The following is a 16,055-nucleotide window of genomic DNA, read 5'->3' on the forward strand; positions in this document are numbered from 1 at the left end:
CCAGAAAATACCATTTGCAAACCATGTCAATTCAGTAAGAAAACTGGAGTTCAACTCAATTCTAGAGAAGGATCAGCAAGTAAAACTCTTGAACTCATTCATACTGATTTGTGTGGGCCAACAAGGAAAAAGTCACCTCGTGGAGAAGAATACTACATTTTATTCATTGATGATTTTCTAGAATGTGTTGGATTGGTTTACTAAAGAATTTGAAAAGTTTAAAGTCTTCAAAGCTTTAGTTTAAAATGAATTAAATATAAAAATCAAATGTCTCATATCTAATCGGAGAGGAGAATTCAGATCAAATGAATTTGTTGAATTTTGTGAACAACATGGAATAAAGAGACAGTTCTATTGCCAGAACTCCTCAACAAAATGGCGTGGTGGAAAGAATGAATAGAACCGTTTGTTACGCAGGAAACTGACCTCCTCATTATGACTAAAAGACTGACCAAGTTCACAGGCCTGGTTGTCAAGCTAACACTCTCCAGGAACTAGCAACCTAGTTTATAAATCTTCCTAGCCATGCATCAGGTGTGTTAGTCCCTAGGGTAACTCTATTTTTTGCCTCAGGAAGAGCGTTAGTCAACTTAAGTGAGTTTCTGGAGGTCAAAGGAGCAAGTTGACCGAGAAATATCCCTATATTCACTCCTATGTCATCTCATAAAGCAGGGAAACATCCAGATTCGACCTGTTTGGAGGAATTTCTATTCCTAATGGAGTCTACAAATAAGGAAAGAGCGCTAAAGCATGGAAACATCTCTGCTTTTTCCCAAAGGAACTCATGAAGGATTTGGCAAGGCTTATCCTCTCATGCTATATATTTGAGGCTAGGGCCATTGTGAAAGAGGTCGAAACTATTGAAAGGATTGCCTATTGACTGTCGAAGCTTGTATTAGACATTGGATCTTCAAGAGGTTAAGAAGAGAGAGAAACAAAGAGAGAGAGAGAGAGAGAGAGAGAGAGAGAGAGAGAGAGAGAGAGAGAGAGAGGAGTTGGAGGAGTAAGGGAAGGCTGATGCAACTGATGCTTGTAATCACTCTTTTCTATCATTAATATAGACTTGTGATTGTGTTTTCCCCTCCATGGCGTTGGTATCATGATTTATTTACATGTTTATGCAACGCTAAGGATTATGAGTGGCTTAGATGTATGCAGTTAGATATTCCTATGTATTATTGTATTGATTGTTGAAGTTATATGCCGTGATATTAGGCCTCATCTTGTTTATGTGCAAGTATTGATCTTGGAGCTATCTGAGGGGTTTTCTACTCCGCTACTTTGCGTTCTCCAGCAACACCACACCAAGATCTGAGGTAACAAACCTTCTTCTTACTTTGATTATCATTTCACTAATACGAATATGTGCATGTATCTCTGGTATAGTTGCAACTAATATGACTGTTTTTTGAGGATTCCATGAAGATCATTGAGGGTATCTCCATCACCAAACACCCATGCATTAATCCCTATAGCAGAATTGTTGACGCCACTGAAGACTACACTTAGTTCTCAATTTTCTCCCAGAAAGTTCCCAGATCTCTCTCTCTTCTAGGCATTCCTTTACTTCTTGATCCCCTTTCTGAACACTCAAGACTATATAACACCCTTCTCTTAGTGCTCAACCCTAGATCTAATCCCCACAACCTGATTTTCAAGCCTATTCCTCACTAACGCACCCTACCAGTGCAAATATTTCTTTATAAAGCATTGTTCCTTTGCAAACGGAGCATTAGTGTAGTCACTAACTCTCTGTGTCTTGTGTCATAGTGCGTTAGCCAGCCATTTCTTGATAAGCAGCTAGTTCTATGACCACATGAGTTGGAAAATTTTCTTGTAGACTGATCAGACATCTGTAGCTATGCATGTTTGATTGATATATGTCTCCTAAACAAATTTTTCTTTTAAAGAAATAGATTTGCTTAAAAATTTTTATAAAAAAGAAAATACAAATTTTTTTATAGTTTTCTGCTTAGTTGGTTAGATCTACATTTATTTGGTTTCAAAATTTGTTAGAGAGCAGTGTAGTTATGTCGATTGTGCTTGTGTTTTACTTTACTAGATGCATGGTATATATATTGATGTATAAATGACTACTCCCTTGTAGAAGCAACTTATTCATCAAAAGTGAAATTTAAAGCATTGTTTTTGCATGATTTGAGTCAAAGTCCCACATAACTTCATACGTCAACACCCCCATCGAAGAATTTAACAAAGTACATTTAAAATTTACATAATAAAATCATCAACAACTCTTTTTTGAGTAAACACATATTAGTCTAGGCTAGATCTTGGGTTAGGCAGTTGTGAGTTAACAACCCAAGATCATACACCGAAACTAGTGTCATTAACAAAAGAAATCCTTCTACACTCATACTATCTGGGACCACTCCAGTAAAAGAGGAGCTAAATACGAGACAACATTGAACTGTAAATCAAGGTAGCCCTCCTTCTCTTACATCTCCTTTTGGTATTTTGTGTATCGGGGATTCCTTCGGGGATATCGGAATTGAGTCAAGGACTCAAGTATCCTGCCCACACAGCATACTGTCTGCGACTATGTCCCCCTCGGTAGTGTCTATGATTTGAGGTAACCATAGTGTCCATGCTTTTTAGGGATGAACACAAGGTGACTGGGGCAGGCTTCCCTGGTACCTAACACAAACGAACCTACTATGTCTTCAGTTTTTAGGAGAGTGCTCGATTCACGAGAGTACTTGGCCCCTTACTCTAAGGTTCAGGTGAATCTCAAGAGTAATCATAACTATACGTTTGGCCAACTCTCTCTTCTTTCCATTATGATACTGGGTTTCATCTCTAGAAAACGGTGGTTATAAGACAAAGTCATACCCTCTGCTTGTTAATTGGTTTCTTTAGTGTATTTTTTTATTTTTTAGGTGCGAGTTTGTTATCACCGAGACTTTAACAAATATCATTGTAAAGTCTATTGATAAAATTTATCAGTCACCGTGGCTACATATGGCCCTCATTGTCAATATAGATGGCTACTAGGTCTTCCCCCACCAATTGTGGAGGATCCATAAAGCCCCAGTGAGCTAGATTACCCATCTTCATGCAATTAGTCTCTAATATCTCACATTGAATCAGTCTAGACATCCGACAACTCAAGTTTGTCATAATATTTCTTTACTGAAGGATTCATTCCTCCATATAATCCTCCAATCACGAATCCATTGGTAATGCTATTGATCGCAGTTGCACTTATACCTCCCATGTCTTCCGTTGAACCTATACGTACCATCCCATCGACGACTAACAGGTCGTGGGATTTTGTGGACACTTTTGGTCCACCACCACCTCCCCAATTGATAATCAATACCACACCTCTGGTGGAAAACCCCGCTATCCCAACTGTACCAGGTCCGAGCACTATAGTGACACCCAAAGCGAGTGGAACCTAGTACATACTAGTTTCCATCCCTTTTGTGTCATCTCCTGGACCATCGGAAATCACTCCATATAGTTCTCCTTATAGCGCTCCATATAGCATGGTTAGCACAGATCCCTTCAACAACACTTTTGGTTGGAATCCATTGTTTAGTTCCAACCCCCAGGTTCAAATTCCTGGGTGAACCATTCCCACTATTCATATACCAGTTAGGAATATTACAGTTCCCGCTCCGTTTATAGGACAAAAAGGAAAGTCATTGATTGACATGAATCCTCCTTATGTCAGTCAAGGGCCTATGGCTAATTACATGGCTAGCAGGATCCCTCAACAAGGTCTCGCTCAATCCATATGGGCACCCCACTCTCAACCTCAAATGAGTCAAGGGGGCACTCCTTATCCTGGGGGAACTTATATTCGCCAGCCTAACAACCCCTATGGACATCCACAATATACGACTTTGCCCCAAGGAAATTATTATTACACGCATCTTGTGTATAATATTGGGAACAATATGATGGGAGGACCGCAAGGATCCTCAAGTCATTTATCATCACCTTGGTCTGATTCGGGGGCATCAAATACCTTGCCTTTCTTGGAAACACTTGACATCCCCGATTTGTACAAACTCACCAATGACCCCATCTATCAAAACTTACTTTGGCCTCCAATCCCAAACAAAATTCCCATAGACATCCCGAAGTTCGAAGGGAAACAAGGGGAGGATCCAAGTACACATATCACCACCTATCATTTATGGTGCATTCCTAACTCCATGGTGGATTATAGTATTTGGCTTCGGCTCTTTCCCCGCACCCTTACTAGCAATGCAGCCAAGTGGTAAATTGAGTTACCACGTGCGTGAGTCAATACCTTTGGCACTTTAGCGATGGAATTTTTAAAGCACTTTCAGCTACCCATCCGCTATGAAACTGGGACAAAACTCCTTACTTATTTATGTCAGGACACCACCACCCACATCTATAATCATATAAATGATTGGAGACGTAGGCAAAGGCTATTCCAAGATCCCCTCCCAAATTATCTATTAGCGGATTGGTTCTAAAAATCTCTTCTCCCTCAAATTACTAAGGATGTTGCCTTAGGTGGTGTGGTCATGGAAGACGAATCCATTCATTGTGCCCAACAGTTAGATTTGATTCATTCACAGTTTGGCACCTTATATGACACCATTCCCAATGCCCCTTGAAGCTCCAATGCTCCCACTACTCAGCAACCCAGTGCACATGCTTGTTAGCACCTAAATCTGCCTTAGGCTGAAGGAAGGCAAAATCAGGGTAACCACAAACCACGCTCAGCCTCGTAGCTAGCCCTACGAGGACAGGAGAGGGATCTCTACGGGTCACGCTCAATGAAAAATAAAAGAATAGGGTCTGAGAATGACTTAAAATGGATACTAATTTTAGGCTAGGTAAATAAATATGAAATAGGTATTTCGATGAATGACTGAGTTTTCTGGGATGTATGGGACCAAGGAACAGCACGAGCAGAGAATTTAACTCAAAGACGCAGATTATTTTGTGAGGCAAGACAGGCAGAAAGTCTAGCAATTAGATTTGAAATAATATGACATGGAGAGATTGTTTAAGAGGGTGAAAAGGGCATAAATACAGGAATCCTTTTCAACATAAGAAAACATAGAACGTGAAAACTTTCCCAAGGCAGAGCAGTAAACTGAATTCTACCTTTTCTTATTTAGAAGCTTTCACTGGAAATGAATATGAATGAACTGTGAAACATAACGAAATACATATGAAACAGAAAGAAAATACATTTGCTAAACTCACGCCACAGGAATCTCATGAACCAGAGCTGCAACCTTTCATTAATTCTCTGTCAAAATGTACAGTGAGTAACTGAGTTTCTCTCCCATCGTTTCCCAGAAATTCCCACCCTACAAATGATTTTCAATACAATATATAACTCATAGCTGGGAAAGCAAATCGATGAGAATAGGGAGTAGTTTCACCTAAAATCATGAAAATAGGAAAAGTTTGCTCTAAAAAGGAGCAACGTTACATCCCTCCTCAAATCTGTCGATTACCAATGAAGACGTGAAATCTGTAGATGTAAATTCCTTTGAATTGCAACTAAAGATAAAAATAGGCAATCTTTTCCTATCTTTCCGCTGTTGTAGATATCTTCCTTCTAATTTTGGCTTTTGGGACTTTGATTGTTTCGCTTTCCTTTTTTGCCGTTATGGTGTTGTCCATTTTTGAGCTATAGTCATAATGGCAGATAATAGGAGCTGGCTTTACCTCTATTTGAGTTTCTTGATAAAATGGAAGCGACAGGGGACACTGTCATTTTGATGTATTGAGAAACTGCCGCTTCATCAGTTGCATTCAAATGTGCAGCAGGAAGAAAATGAAGGTCTGCATCAACGTCTGTGTCGCCTTTGGGTGCATTGGCGAGAATCAGGCCTACTCCTCCTGCTAATCAAATGGTTAAACTTTCCTCAACTCTGTCAGAGATACCACGAAGGCAGGCGACAATTTTTCCTTTAACTTTTATGGGATCTAACGATCCCGGGAAACACAGTTGTGCAGCAGTTTCATTTGCGTGTCGGGCTTTCACCCTCGCTGATGATACCAGTGGATACAACTTTCCCTTCGTAATTGGAACTGGTCTAGGCTTTGTCCTATATATGTTACGTTGTTTCCGAGATGAACACTCGAAGGGTATGCTCCTCCCACAGTTATGATCCAAGGTGCCACATTTTGAACTGTCGCCGGTAACCAAGATTTGTGGCGGAACAGATGACAACCTTCCCTCTTTGAACTGCATGGAACGATCCAATTGAATCTTGAAAATAATCCGGAATGGGAGGTTGACCTCCCAGAGAAACTGAGAACACATCAACTCCGTTATGTATCCCTTCATCGAATGCTGCAAGAATATCTGCATCATAGCAATTTTAGCCGCCTGAATCTGTAGGCCAACAAACTTTATAACTTGCAACTCTAGCATGAGGGACTCCTCCTTTTGCAATCCCTTTTGCATGTTGATATATACTTGCATTTTTCACGAAATTCCCCCTGCTGTAGACAGAGTGTGAGTTCCGTGTCCAGATTTGTCTCGCGCAGAGAGAAATTCCCCTGTTTCAGAGAGATTCAAAGGCTTATTTTCAGCATCACGCCCCTTTATGAAATATTTTCCCCCAATCAATTTCCTGTTGCAGTTTTCTGGACCGAATTGTGTTCCCTTTTTGCAGGACCCCTTCCATCGAGAAGGAATAGGCCCTATATCCTTGTCATGAAGACTTGCAGATGCTGGCCATAGAGTAAGATCTTCTTTCATGGCTCTTGCATCAGGCAATGGAAGTAACTGGTACCCTTTCGCATTATCTGGTGGTACAACGTGATTCCAACCCATCAAGACACACAAAGCCTTATGCAGGCCCAAGTGTTCTGCTCTAAGGCCAACTTTTAGAGAATTGAACATATGCATAACCAAGCTGTGCGTATCTATGAAATCTTTTGGAAACTTGGAGCAGAAAAATGGCGTTTTTGTGAGTTTTGATGACAGAAACGACATAAAACAGGCCTGTAGGCTCTGTGCGCCGCGCCCCAGCCCAGTGCGCCACGCGGGCTGTATGCGCCGCGCCAGTGTAATTTTACACTGAGAATTGGGGCCCAATGCGCCGCGCGGCCTGTGTGCGCCGCGCCAGTTGCCTATGCGCCGCGCTCTGTCACCAACACACAGTCACGACCCTTTCAAACACTATTTGCTCTTCAAACTTCAAACTTGACCTTTCTCTTGAATTTTTCAAATGGCACTTGTTGCAAAGGAATAAATATCTTTGAAATATCTTGACAAGAAATGGTTTAAATTTTTACTTCTTCAAAAACCCACTTCATAATATTTTTGACTATGGTACTTTGTAATTTAAAGAAACTCTATCTTTTGGCTTTCTCATTGATTTTCTGGACTCAAAATGATGAAATTGGTTGATTTTTTGCAGGGATATAGGCATATTTTGACTAAGGAAGACAAGGGCCTGCTTTTGAAATATTTTATGGTGGAAAGATACAAGTATTTTATTACAAAAACAAATTTGACAATTTCCTATTCAAAACAGAGTTTTGAACAAGAAATGTCCTCGAATATACTTGATGATGACATTTTGAACTAAGAACTTCTTTGAAAACCATCCTCATGGCCTGTGGGCATTTATTAAACATGTCAAAAGACTAAACCCTAGACTCAAAAACTAAAAGATTCTTTTTGACCAAAATAATCATCTATGACTGTGAATGACATGAACTAAGTTTCGATGAACATAAAGAAATTTTAACCAGCCCGGCAGGTACAAGCATGAGGGAAACAGGAAAACCAAGCCCTTCAGTCAAAGAATGGCATGCCCCAAGCGGAATGCAACGAAGTGAATCGAGCGAGACACCTAAACATGAAATGCAAAAATAGTTTTGATCTCTGATGGAGGGATGACCAGACCGACTCTAACAATGCTGACAGTATTATTGACGATACCTCCAGGGTTGCTGTAAAACAACTTAGAAATCACATTTCCCAGTTCTGAGTTGACCCCGCTATCCAAAGGACTGCTCTTCCTACTGCTGCGATAAAATCTGTGCAGTCTACACAAAAACCTGGCAGTAAGAATAAGAAGAACAAGAAAAAGACCGCTCCTTTTCAAGAGCAGTTAGCTAAGCAGTCCAACCAAAGCAGAAAAATGTTGCACCTACTTACAATGGAAAGGACAAATTTGTCAATTTCCCTTACAAAATTTGTGCAAAAGACCATATGACACATCGTTGTCCATGTCTCCATGAATGCATAGATTTCCTTCCTCAAAGGACACTGGGCGGACCCCCGCAGTCCTAAACAACCCTTTCCCTACTCAGCAACAACATCATCTTATTGCCAACCAACCTCAACCCCCGCAAGGGGGCAGTGACGTTTGCATCATCCTTCAGCTGGTGAAGGACCATCTACCGTTTACACCTTTGAAATGGTCGACCTTCAAAGCAGAGCCAAAACTTATGGAGCTCTAGTCACTAATGCTATGGAAGCCTCCTTGAGTCAAAACCCACCATTGTCTAATGATATTCATATTGAAAGGCTAGTTACTGATCTTGTGATTCGCCCCCCAAAAGGGGCATTTCGTCACACAACGCATAATACATTTGCACGTGCTACCCAGAACTACAGTATTGTAGAAGATTTGGCACAAGCAACATCGACTATGTCGGTGCTCGAAGTATTACGAACTTGTCCAGCACAAATGAAAGCTCTTCTTTCGGTAACTGGTGGGGTTGAACCTTAGGATTCCATGCTGGCAATTTTTGACATGGACAAATGTAAACCTCCCCTTTCACACCAACTTGCAGTTCAGGTGCAAATATTTTTGAAAGGGTGAGGGGTACATAGAATTGTCATTGACGAAGGTGCTTCAATCTGCATCATGTCGGCTTCATGTTGGCTCACCTTCGGTTCTCCAACCCTCTCACTACCGTTGAATTCCCTTACACATTTCGATGGCCACACTTTCATCCTAAAAGGTTACCTTTCCAGCTACCCCATCACTTTCAGTGGGAAACTAGTAACGATGGATATCGAAGTCATGGATCAAAAACTCGACTATTATCTATTGTTGGGTCACAATTGGACTTATGCCATGACTTCCATTATGTCTACCTTCTTTCGTATCATCCTATTTCCATTAGATGGAAGGATAGTCACAGTGGACCAGCTGTCCTTTTTCATTCCAGATTACTCCCCATTACCTAGCGGCTTAGTACCCTTAGTGGGTGGTGTTCGTAACTCTTATGTCAGTATCGGTACCGTTTTATTAAAGGGATCTTCTTTGATGGGTTGTTTTCCTCTCCCGCCGCCCGCGGCTCCACAAACGGTCTCTATGGTCTCATCTATTCCTCATGAAATGACCGATCGTTGGATCTATGAATGTGTTCCCTGCCATTTAATGCAGATTGCTAGTATTGGGAACCAAATCCACTAATCAAGGGATTTTGGTGGGTAAAGTTTCCTCCATTCATGGGGAATGATTCATAATAATTTTGTATAAGTACCAAGTCTAAGTTTCCTTTGGGGAGAGATTTTTATTAGTGTTCTTGTGGAGAGAACTTGTATTTTTGCAGCTCCATTGTATTTTCTTGCAGGGATGTAATTGTATTGATGAAAATAATGAAGATTGGTGTCATGTTCAACTTCTAAATCTTGTTCTCCTCCATAGGTATCTGAGTTTCCTTGGGCTTGGCCATCCTAGGATCCTCATAGCCCTTTTGTATCATTTTCTTTCCTTCTTTTCACTTCTTATTTACATGCATCTCTTATTTTTATTTCTTTCTATTTCTGCATTTAGTATTAATGATTTCTTGTTGTAGGATTGGGTTAAATGGTTGATGTAAGCTATTTTGCAGGATCACAAACATCATTTCATCCTTGGAAAATATTTGGAAGGTCATAGTAATCATTTAGCTATTTGGATTAGTCTTCTTATTCCCAAATCTCGATTCTGGAACTCCTTTGTGGCAACTAGCAGTAAATTTCTGCTATTTTTTAGAGCATGCTAACAAGCTTCAATCGAGTTGGTTCCACTTTCACTAGATCAAAAAAACATTCTATTTAATAAAAAAAAATTACCCCATTGAATTTTCACTTGATTAGGTTTGGAATTTGATGGATTTACTAGCTCACTAGTTCTCGAATTTCTAGATTTTAGACTAGTAATTTTCTACTATTTTTTAGCATGGGTTAACAAAGGTATTTTTGAGTGATTCCACTTGGAATGGAGAGCTAAGACATCCTAGTAAATAAAAAAAATTGTCCCATCCAATTTTGATTTTATTTTCTTGATCATTCGATGAATTATAATTTCGTATAGTAAATTTGTAACATCCTGTAGTAAAACAAGGGATCCTGTAGGGGAACTAGTACATCCTGTAGGAAATCCTGTAGCGGCCTATTTTGAGCTTGAATTGAGAAAAATCATCATTGAAGCTAGGATTAGGCCTCTACTTGAACCCCATGCCATCAAGACCATTTTAACCCTCTTCCTCCATACATGTCTCCCCTGCCAAAGAACAAGTGAGGATTAGCATTTTCATTTATAAAACAAAAAGATTAAAAAAAGAGATCTTTTATATTCACACATGCACATAGAATTAGTACTCTCTAGGTCAGATTTCATGCTCAGTTAGTTTAAATCATCACATGTGATAAATCGGTTTAAGCTATATTTTCTTTACATTTAGTTCATGCTTTTTATGCAATTAGAATATGTTTCTTTCCTCATACTTTATTTCTTGCAAAAGGTTAAGGTTTCCATTTCAAGCATTTCGTTTTCTACAATTAGTTTAGGATTTGGTTTCGGTACATGCACTCCATTACATCATGACAACAAAGTAAGGACACATTTTATGCTACACATATAGTGCTGATACTTCTTAAGTTTGTACAAACCCCGGGTTGATAATTAAAGTCGGTAGCCTTGGGAGTTGCAACATTCATGTTATAGTACTAAGGCTCATCACAATGCTAAGCTTGTTTTCCAAAGGCTTCAACCAATCCACCCACGCAAAACTACAACGATCAAGATTAAGGTTGAAAAATTGTTATGTGTTGGTTTCGTCTACCTCGTTCCCTTAACAGAATGGGTTTCCAATCTAATTCATGTAGATAAGAAACAAGGCACCATCTGTGTCTGTGTCGACCACCGGGACTTGAACACTGCGTGTCCAAAAGATAATTATCTGACAACATTCATCAAACAAATAATCGACGACTGTGCCAGTTGTGAGTCCTTCTCATTTATGGATGGTTTCTCAGGTTATAACTAGATTGCCATAAAACCCGCGGACCAACACAAAACCACCTTCATTTTCCCTTGGGGGATATTTGCATATCGAAAACTCCCATTCAATTTAAAGAATGTTAGAGAAACATTTCAACGGGCCTTGGAATACACATTCCATGATATCATACATATTGTTCAGGCTTACTTGAATGACCTTCCAACCCATTCCAAGAAGCAAACTCAGCACCCAATTCATTTATGGGCAATTTTTCTTAGGTGTAGATTCTATAGCATACATCTGAATCCACACAAATGTGTTCTCTTTGTCGAGTTTAGACACCTACTTGGTTTCATTGTCTCAAAACATGGGATTAGGGTTGATCCCAATAAGGTAAAGGAAATTACTCAATTGCCCGAAGCACGATCCATTTTGCAGCACCAACGTTTGCAAGGGAAAGAAAACTTCTTGCAACGATTCATCTTAAATTATGCCTAGTTGATGAAAGGCTTTATGCACCTATTAAAGAAGGGAGTACCATACTTGTGGGATGATCAATCTCAATGATCATTTGATGCCTTGAAATAGGCAGTTATATTAGCCCCACTGCTTAGTGCTCCCAAATATGGGTGCGACTTTAACCTCTATTTGGAAGCCTCACCATCCTTTATTGGAATGGTGTTGATCCAAACTCATGATGATCTGAGTGAGCATGTAATCTAGTATTTGTCAAAAGGCCTGGCTGGGCCCAAACTCAGATATTCACATGCGAAAAGGATGTCCTTGGCAGTTGTCTTTGTTGTCATTCGATTCTGACATTATATACTGTTGTGATAGACTATCGTCATTGATTTGGAGAATCCCATGCGACACATTTTGTCTCGTCAAGTCATTGGAGGAAAATATTCCAAATGATAGCTGTCCTCCAACAATTTGATTTTGTTTTCACTACTTCCAAGGTGAAAAAATCCTTAGTCTTTGCCAACTGTTGTCAGATCTTCCCATTGTCGATCCAAATGAGATAGCTCATGATCCTCTCTTGAATGAATCTGTCTATCTAATCGAATCTACTGACCCTTGGTATGGTGACATTCTTTTCTACCTCCAAGCGCAATGTTTCCACCCTGAATTATTGTTAGGTGACTGTTGTTGCATCTGCCACCAAGCTTGGCACTATTTAGTGTTGAACAATACTTTATATCATCATGGAATTGATATAGTTCTTTGACGTTGCCTCACTCATGAAGAGGTGGAATGTGTTTTAAATAAATGCCATGCTGGGGCATGTGGCAGTCATCTTTCTGGCATGTCTATTGCTCAGAAAATTTTACGCACAGGCTACTACTGGCCAACCTTGTTCAAATATTGTATCAAGGCAATCCAGTAGTGCCACCCTTGTCAAGTTTTTACAAAGAAAATGTGCACTCCCCCGGCCCTACTGCACCCAATTATCTACGTTGGCGGCCCTTTTACCAAATGGGGTATCAACTTCGTCACATGCAACCCCACTTCCTCTACTAGAAACAACTACATTATTGTAGTTGTGGACTATTTCACGAAATGGGCTGAAGCCCTTCCCACTTTCTAGGCCGATGGAGAAACCATGATGCTATTCCTGTTAAATCAGGTTATCTGTCATTTTTGTGTGCCTCGCATGATCATTACAGACGATGGGTCTCATTTTTAGAATCACATGATGTCTGACTTAACATCGTTGCTTGGTTTCTTCTAGGACCAATCATCCTCCTACTACCCCCAATCTAATGGCCAAGTAAAGTTGTTAATGGTGTCTTAAATACCATGATCCGCAGGTTAGTAGGTAATCACAAAACCCACTAGCACCAAATGTTATATCCTGCATTGTCGACATATTGAACTTCAGTCAAAACCACTACAAGCTTTACACCATTTCAACTAGCTTTTGGCCTGGAAGTCGTTCTACCTATCAAGTGTCAAATTCCTTCCCTAAAAATTGTTGTTGAACTCTTTCCTGACACCACTACCAAAGAAGAGCGTCTATTGTATCTCAATCAACTAGACAAAACTCTTCGAGATGCCAAATTGGCACTCGAAGCTCACAAGCGTCGGGTCAAAGCCCAGTATGACAAGAAGGTCAAGCCTCATTCTTACCAAGAGGGTGATATTGTTTTGCTCTATGATAAAAAACATGACCTCTTGGGGTCAAGAATGGTTCAACCCTTATGGATCGGTCCATATGTCGTCACCAAAGCCCTCTCAAAAGGGGCATATGAACTTCAGGACTATGAAGGAATCCCGCTCGATGAGCCCTAAAATGGGCTCTATCTAAAAAAATATTATGCCTAGTACTGCGTGAGGCATGTGCTTTGTAATTCTATGTATTTATAAGTTTTGCTTCTTTTTGATGTGACTGGATCTTTTGGTATTTTTTGAGTATTTGTCTCATACATATTTCTCATCATGTAGATGTCTTCATTACCCTTAGCATACATAGGATACGCGGATGGTGCCAGTCGTCACACACGACACATTGCATTAGTTGCTTGGGTCATTTACACACCTGAGTCAGAACTGCTTTGTTCCGGGGGAGTCTTTCTTGGTAGTCCCACCAACAATATTGCGAAGTATATATTTGTAATTTCACTTCTAACTGAAGCATCATCTCGAGACATCTCCAATCTAGTGGCCAGGTTAGACTCCTATCTTGTCATTTTGCAATTGACAAATAATTATCACATTTGCAATCCGATCTTGTTACGTTATTATTTAAGGGTACGACTCTTGGAACATCAATTTGAGTTTATTGCATATGAACACATTCCTCAAGAATTTAATGCAGTTGCTGATTCATTAGCAAACTATGTGTTAGATTGGCATCTGTCTCATTTCTTATAGATACATGTATGAAAGTAAAGATTTACACAGTTAAAAATTTACAAAAACACTTAAAAAACATTTACATCATAAAATACCAATATATATATATATATATATATATATATATATATATATATATATATATAGATATATCGATTCCAGTCTTTTATATCAGAAAATTTTCCAAAGTTTGGTTGTTTTTAAGTATAAAATTACTACTAAGCCTTGCTATAAACACCCGATGGCTATACCATGCACCTACTAAAAGAGCCTACTGCTCATGAAAAGTTAATACGGCTCTAGCTATCCTTCGAATCCAGTGTTTTACATCAGAAAATTTCCCAAAACTTGGGTGTTTTTAAGTACAAAATGACTACTAATCCTCGCTATAAACACCCGTTGGCTATACCATGCGCTTGCTAAAAGTGCATATTACTCATGAAAAGTTAATACGACTCTAGCTATCCTCCGAAGAGGAACCAGAAACTGCTCAGTGTGCACACCAACAATGTGTCTCTGCATATGAGTGGGAATCTCCCTCATGGGAAGGGGGGAACGCCCATGCTCAGACCTTCGAGGTTCCTCAGAACCTCACAGAGACTCTTTGCATCATCCCCATCTTCGGTAGGTACTTCTCTTATGCCAGCTCCAGGTAGTTGGTTCCTTCACCTTGCTTAACGAGGCATGCCTGTAGGTCATACTGCTGCCACATCTGTGTCAACAAAAAGATTCACGTCAGTACTTGTTCACCCATAACAACAATAACATTACATAAATATTCAAAAGCTAAAAAATACTTTAAAGTACTCTATAAAAACTTCTTACCTTGAGGCCCCCAATTTGTACTAGGTGGTAGTATCAAGTCAAGATCTCCAAAAAAGTCCATGCCCTCATAGGCATAGTCATCTATCATCAGGATCTGACTGCTGAGCCACTCGAAGAATTCCTCTTTGAAAAAATGCTGGATGGGTCCCCCTCCAGTGCAAGGATCGAGAGATGCCCATCGCCCTTGCCTGGGCTCCCTCAGATCAAGCAGACCTACACTCATCTGTGATCTCATGATGGGCACCCTCTCAAGTATAAAGGACATGCTGAGAGTGCCATACCCAAAACTCTTTTGGGTTCAAGTCTTGCATGCTGTCAACTCCACCTTCAGCTGATGAATAACTGCCTCACACCACTTAAACATCTGAGGCTAGACACAATCAATAGTGAGGAACAATTGGACCTTTTTCGTAATATGGGGACTCTTGGACCCCACCAAGCATACAATCATCCATAATATGGCCCTCATGGACCTAGACCTGATCCACTCGATAGGGACCCTGTTGCTCACTAGTCCACTCTCAGGTATGCAATAAGCTTGGATCAACTCTAGGGCGAACTGTGGATTTGTCATGCCCCTGGTCAAGTTTTCTCATGCACCTCTACACAAAAAACTAGTTAAAAAACAGATATCATCTCTATCAATCGAGAGCTCATGACCCCTGATCCGGAACACCCCTTTGTGTTCATCCCAACGTTGAATTATCCATCTTAGGGGTTCTTCCTGACCATTCATAAGGTCTAGCCTTTCATATTTCATTAAGCCACATCTATGAAGTGCAAGTATGCATGCATGATCATTTCACATTTGTAGTTCCTAGTGATCATGAGCTTGTTCTCTCCATAAACTCATGATGATGGATCAAAACCTACACAAATCAACCCAAAAATCAGTTAAAATGGGAAAAAATTCTTCATAAATCCCTTCATGGGGTTTTAGAATGCACCCTCATGCACTAACACCCACCCTTATGGAAAACAGGGTACACTAATGCCCTCCTCTAGGTCGTGAAGGGCGTTTAACGCCCCTCTAGACCTAGAGGGGGCGTTAGTCACATTTAATGTGCTAGGGATTCCCAAAATTCCAAAAATCCACCCCCAATGTAGCTAAAAAAGGTTAAGGAATGCAGGATAAGGGTTTTTCCATCTACCTGGAACAAACAGCAAGT

Source organism: Pinus tabuliformis, chromosome 6, assembly GCF_031772625.1.
Source record: "Pinus tabuliformis cultivar Carrire ecotype Pingquan chromosome 6, CPIR1, whole genome shotgun sequence".
Classification (NCBI taxonomy): Eukaryota; Viridiplantae; Streptophyta; class Pinopsida; order Pinales; family Pinaceae; genus Pinus; species Pinus tabuliformis.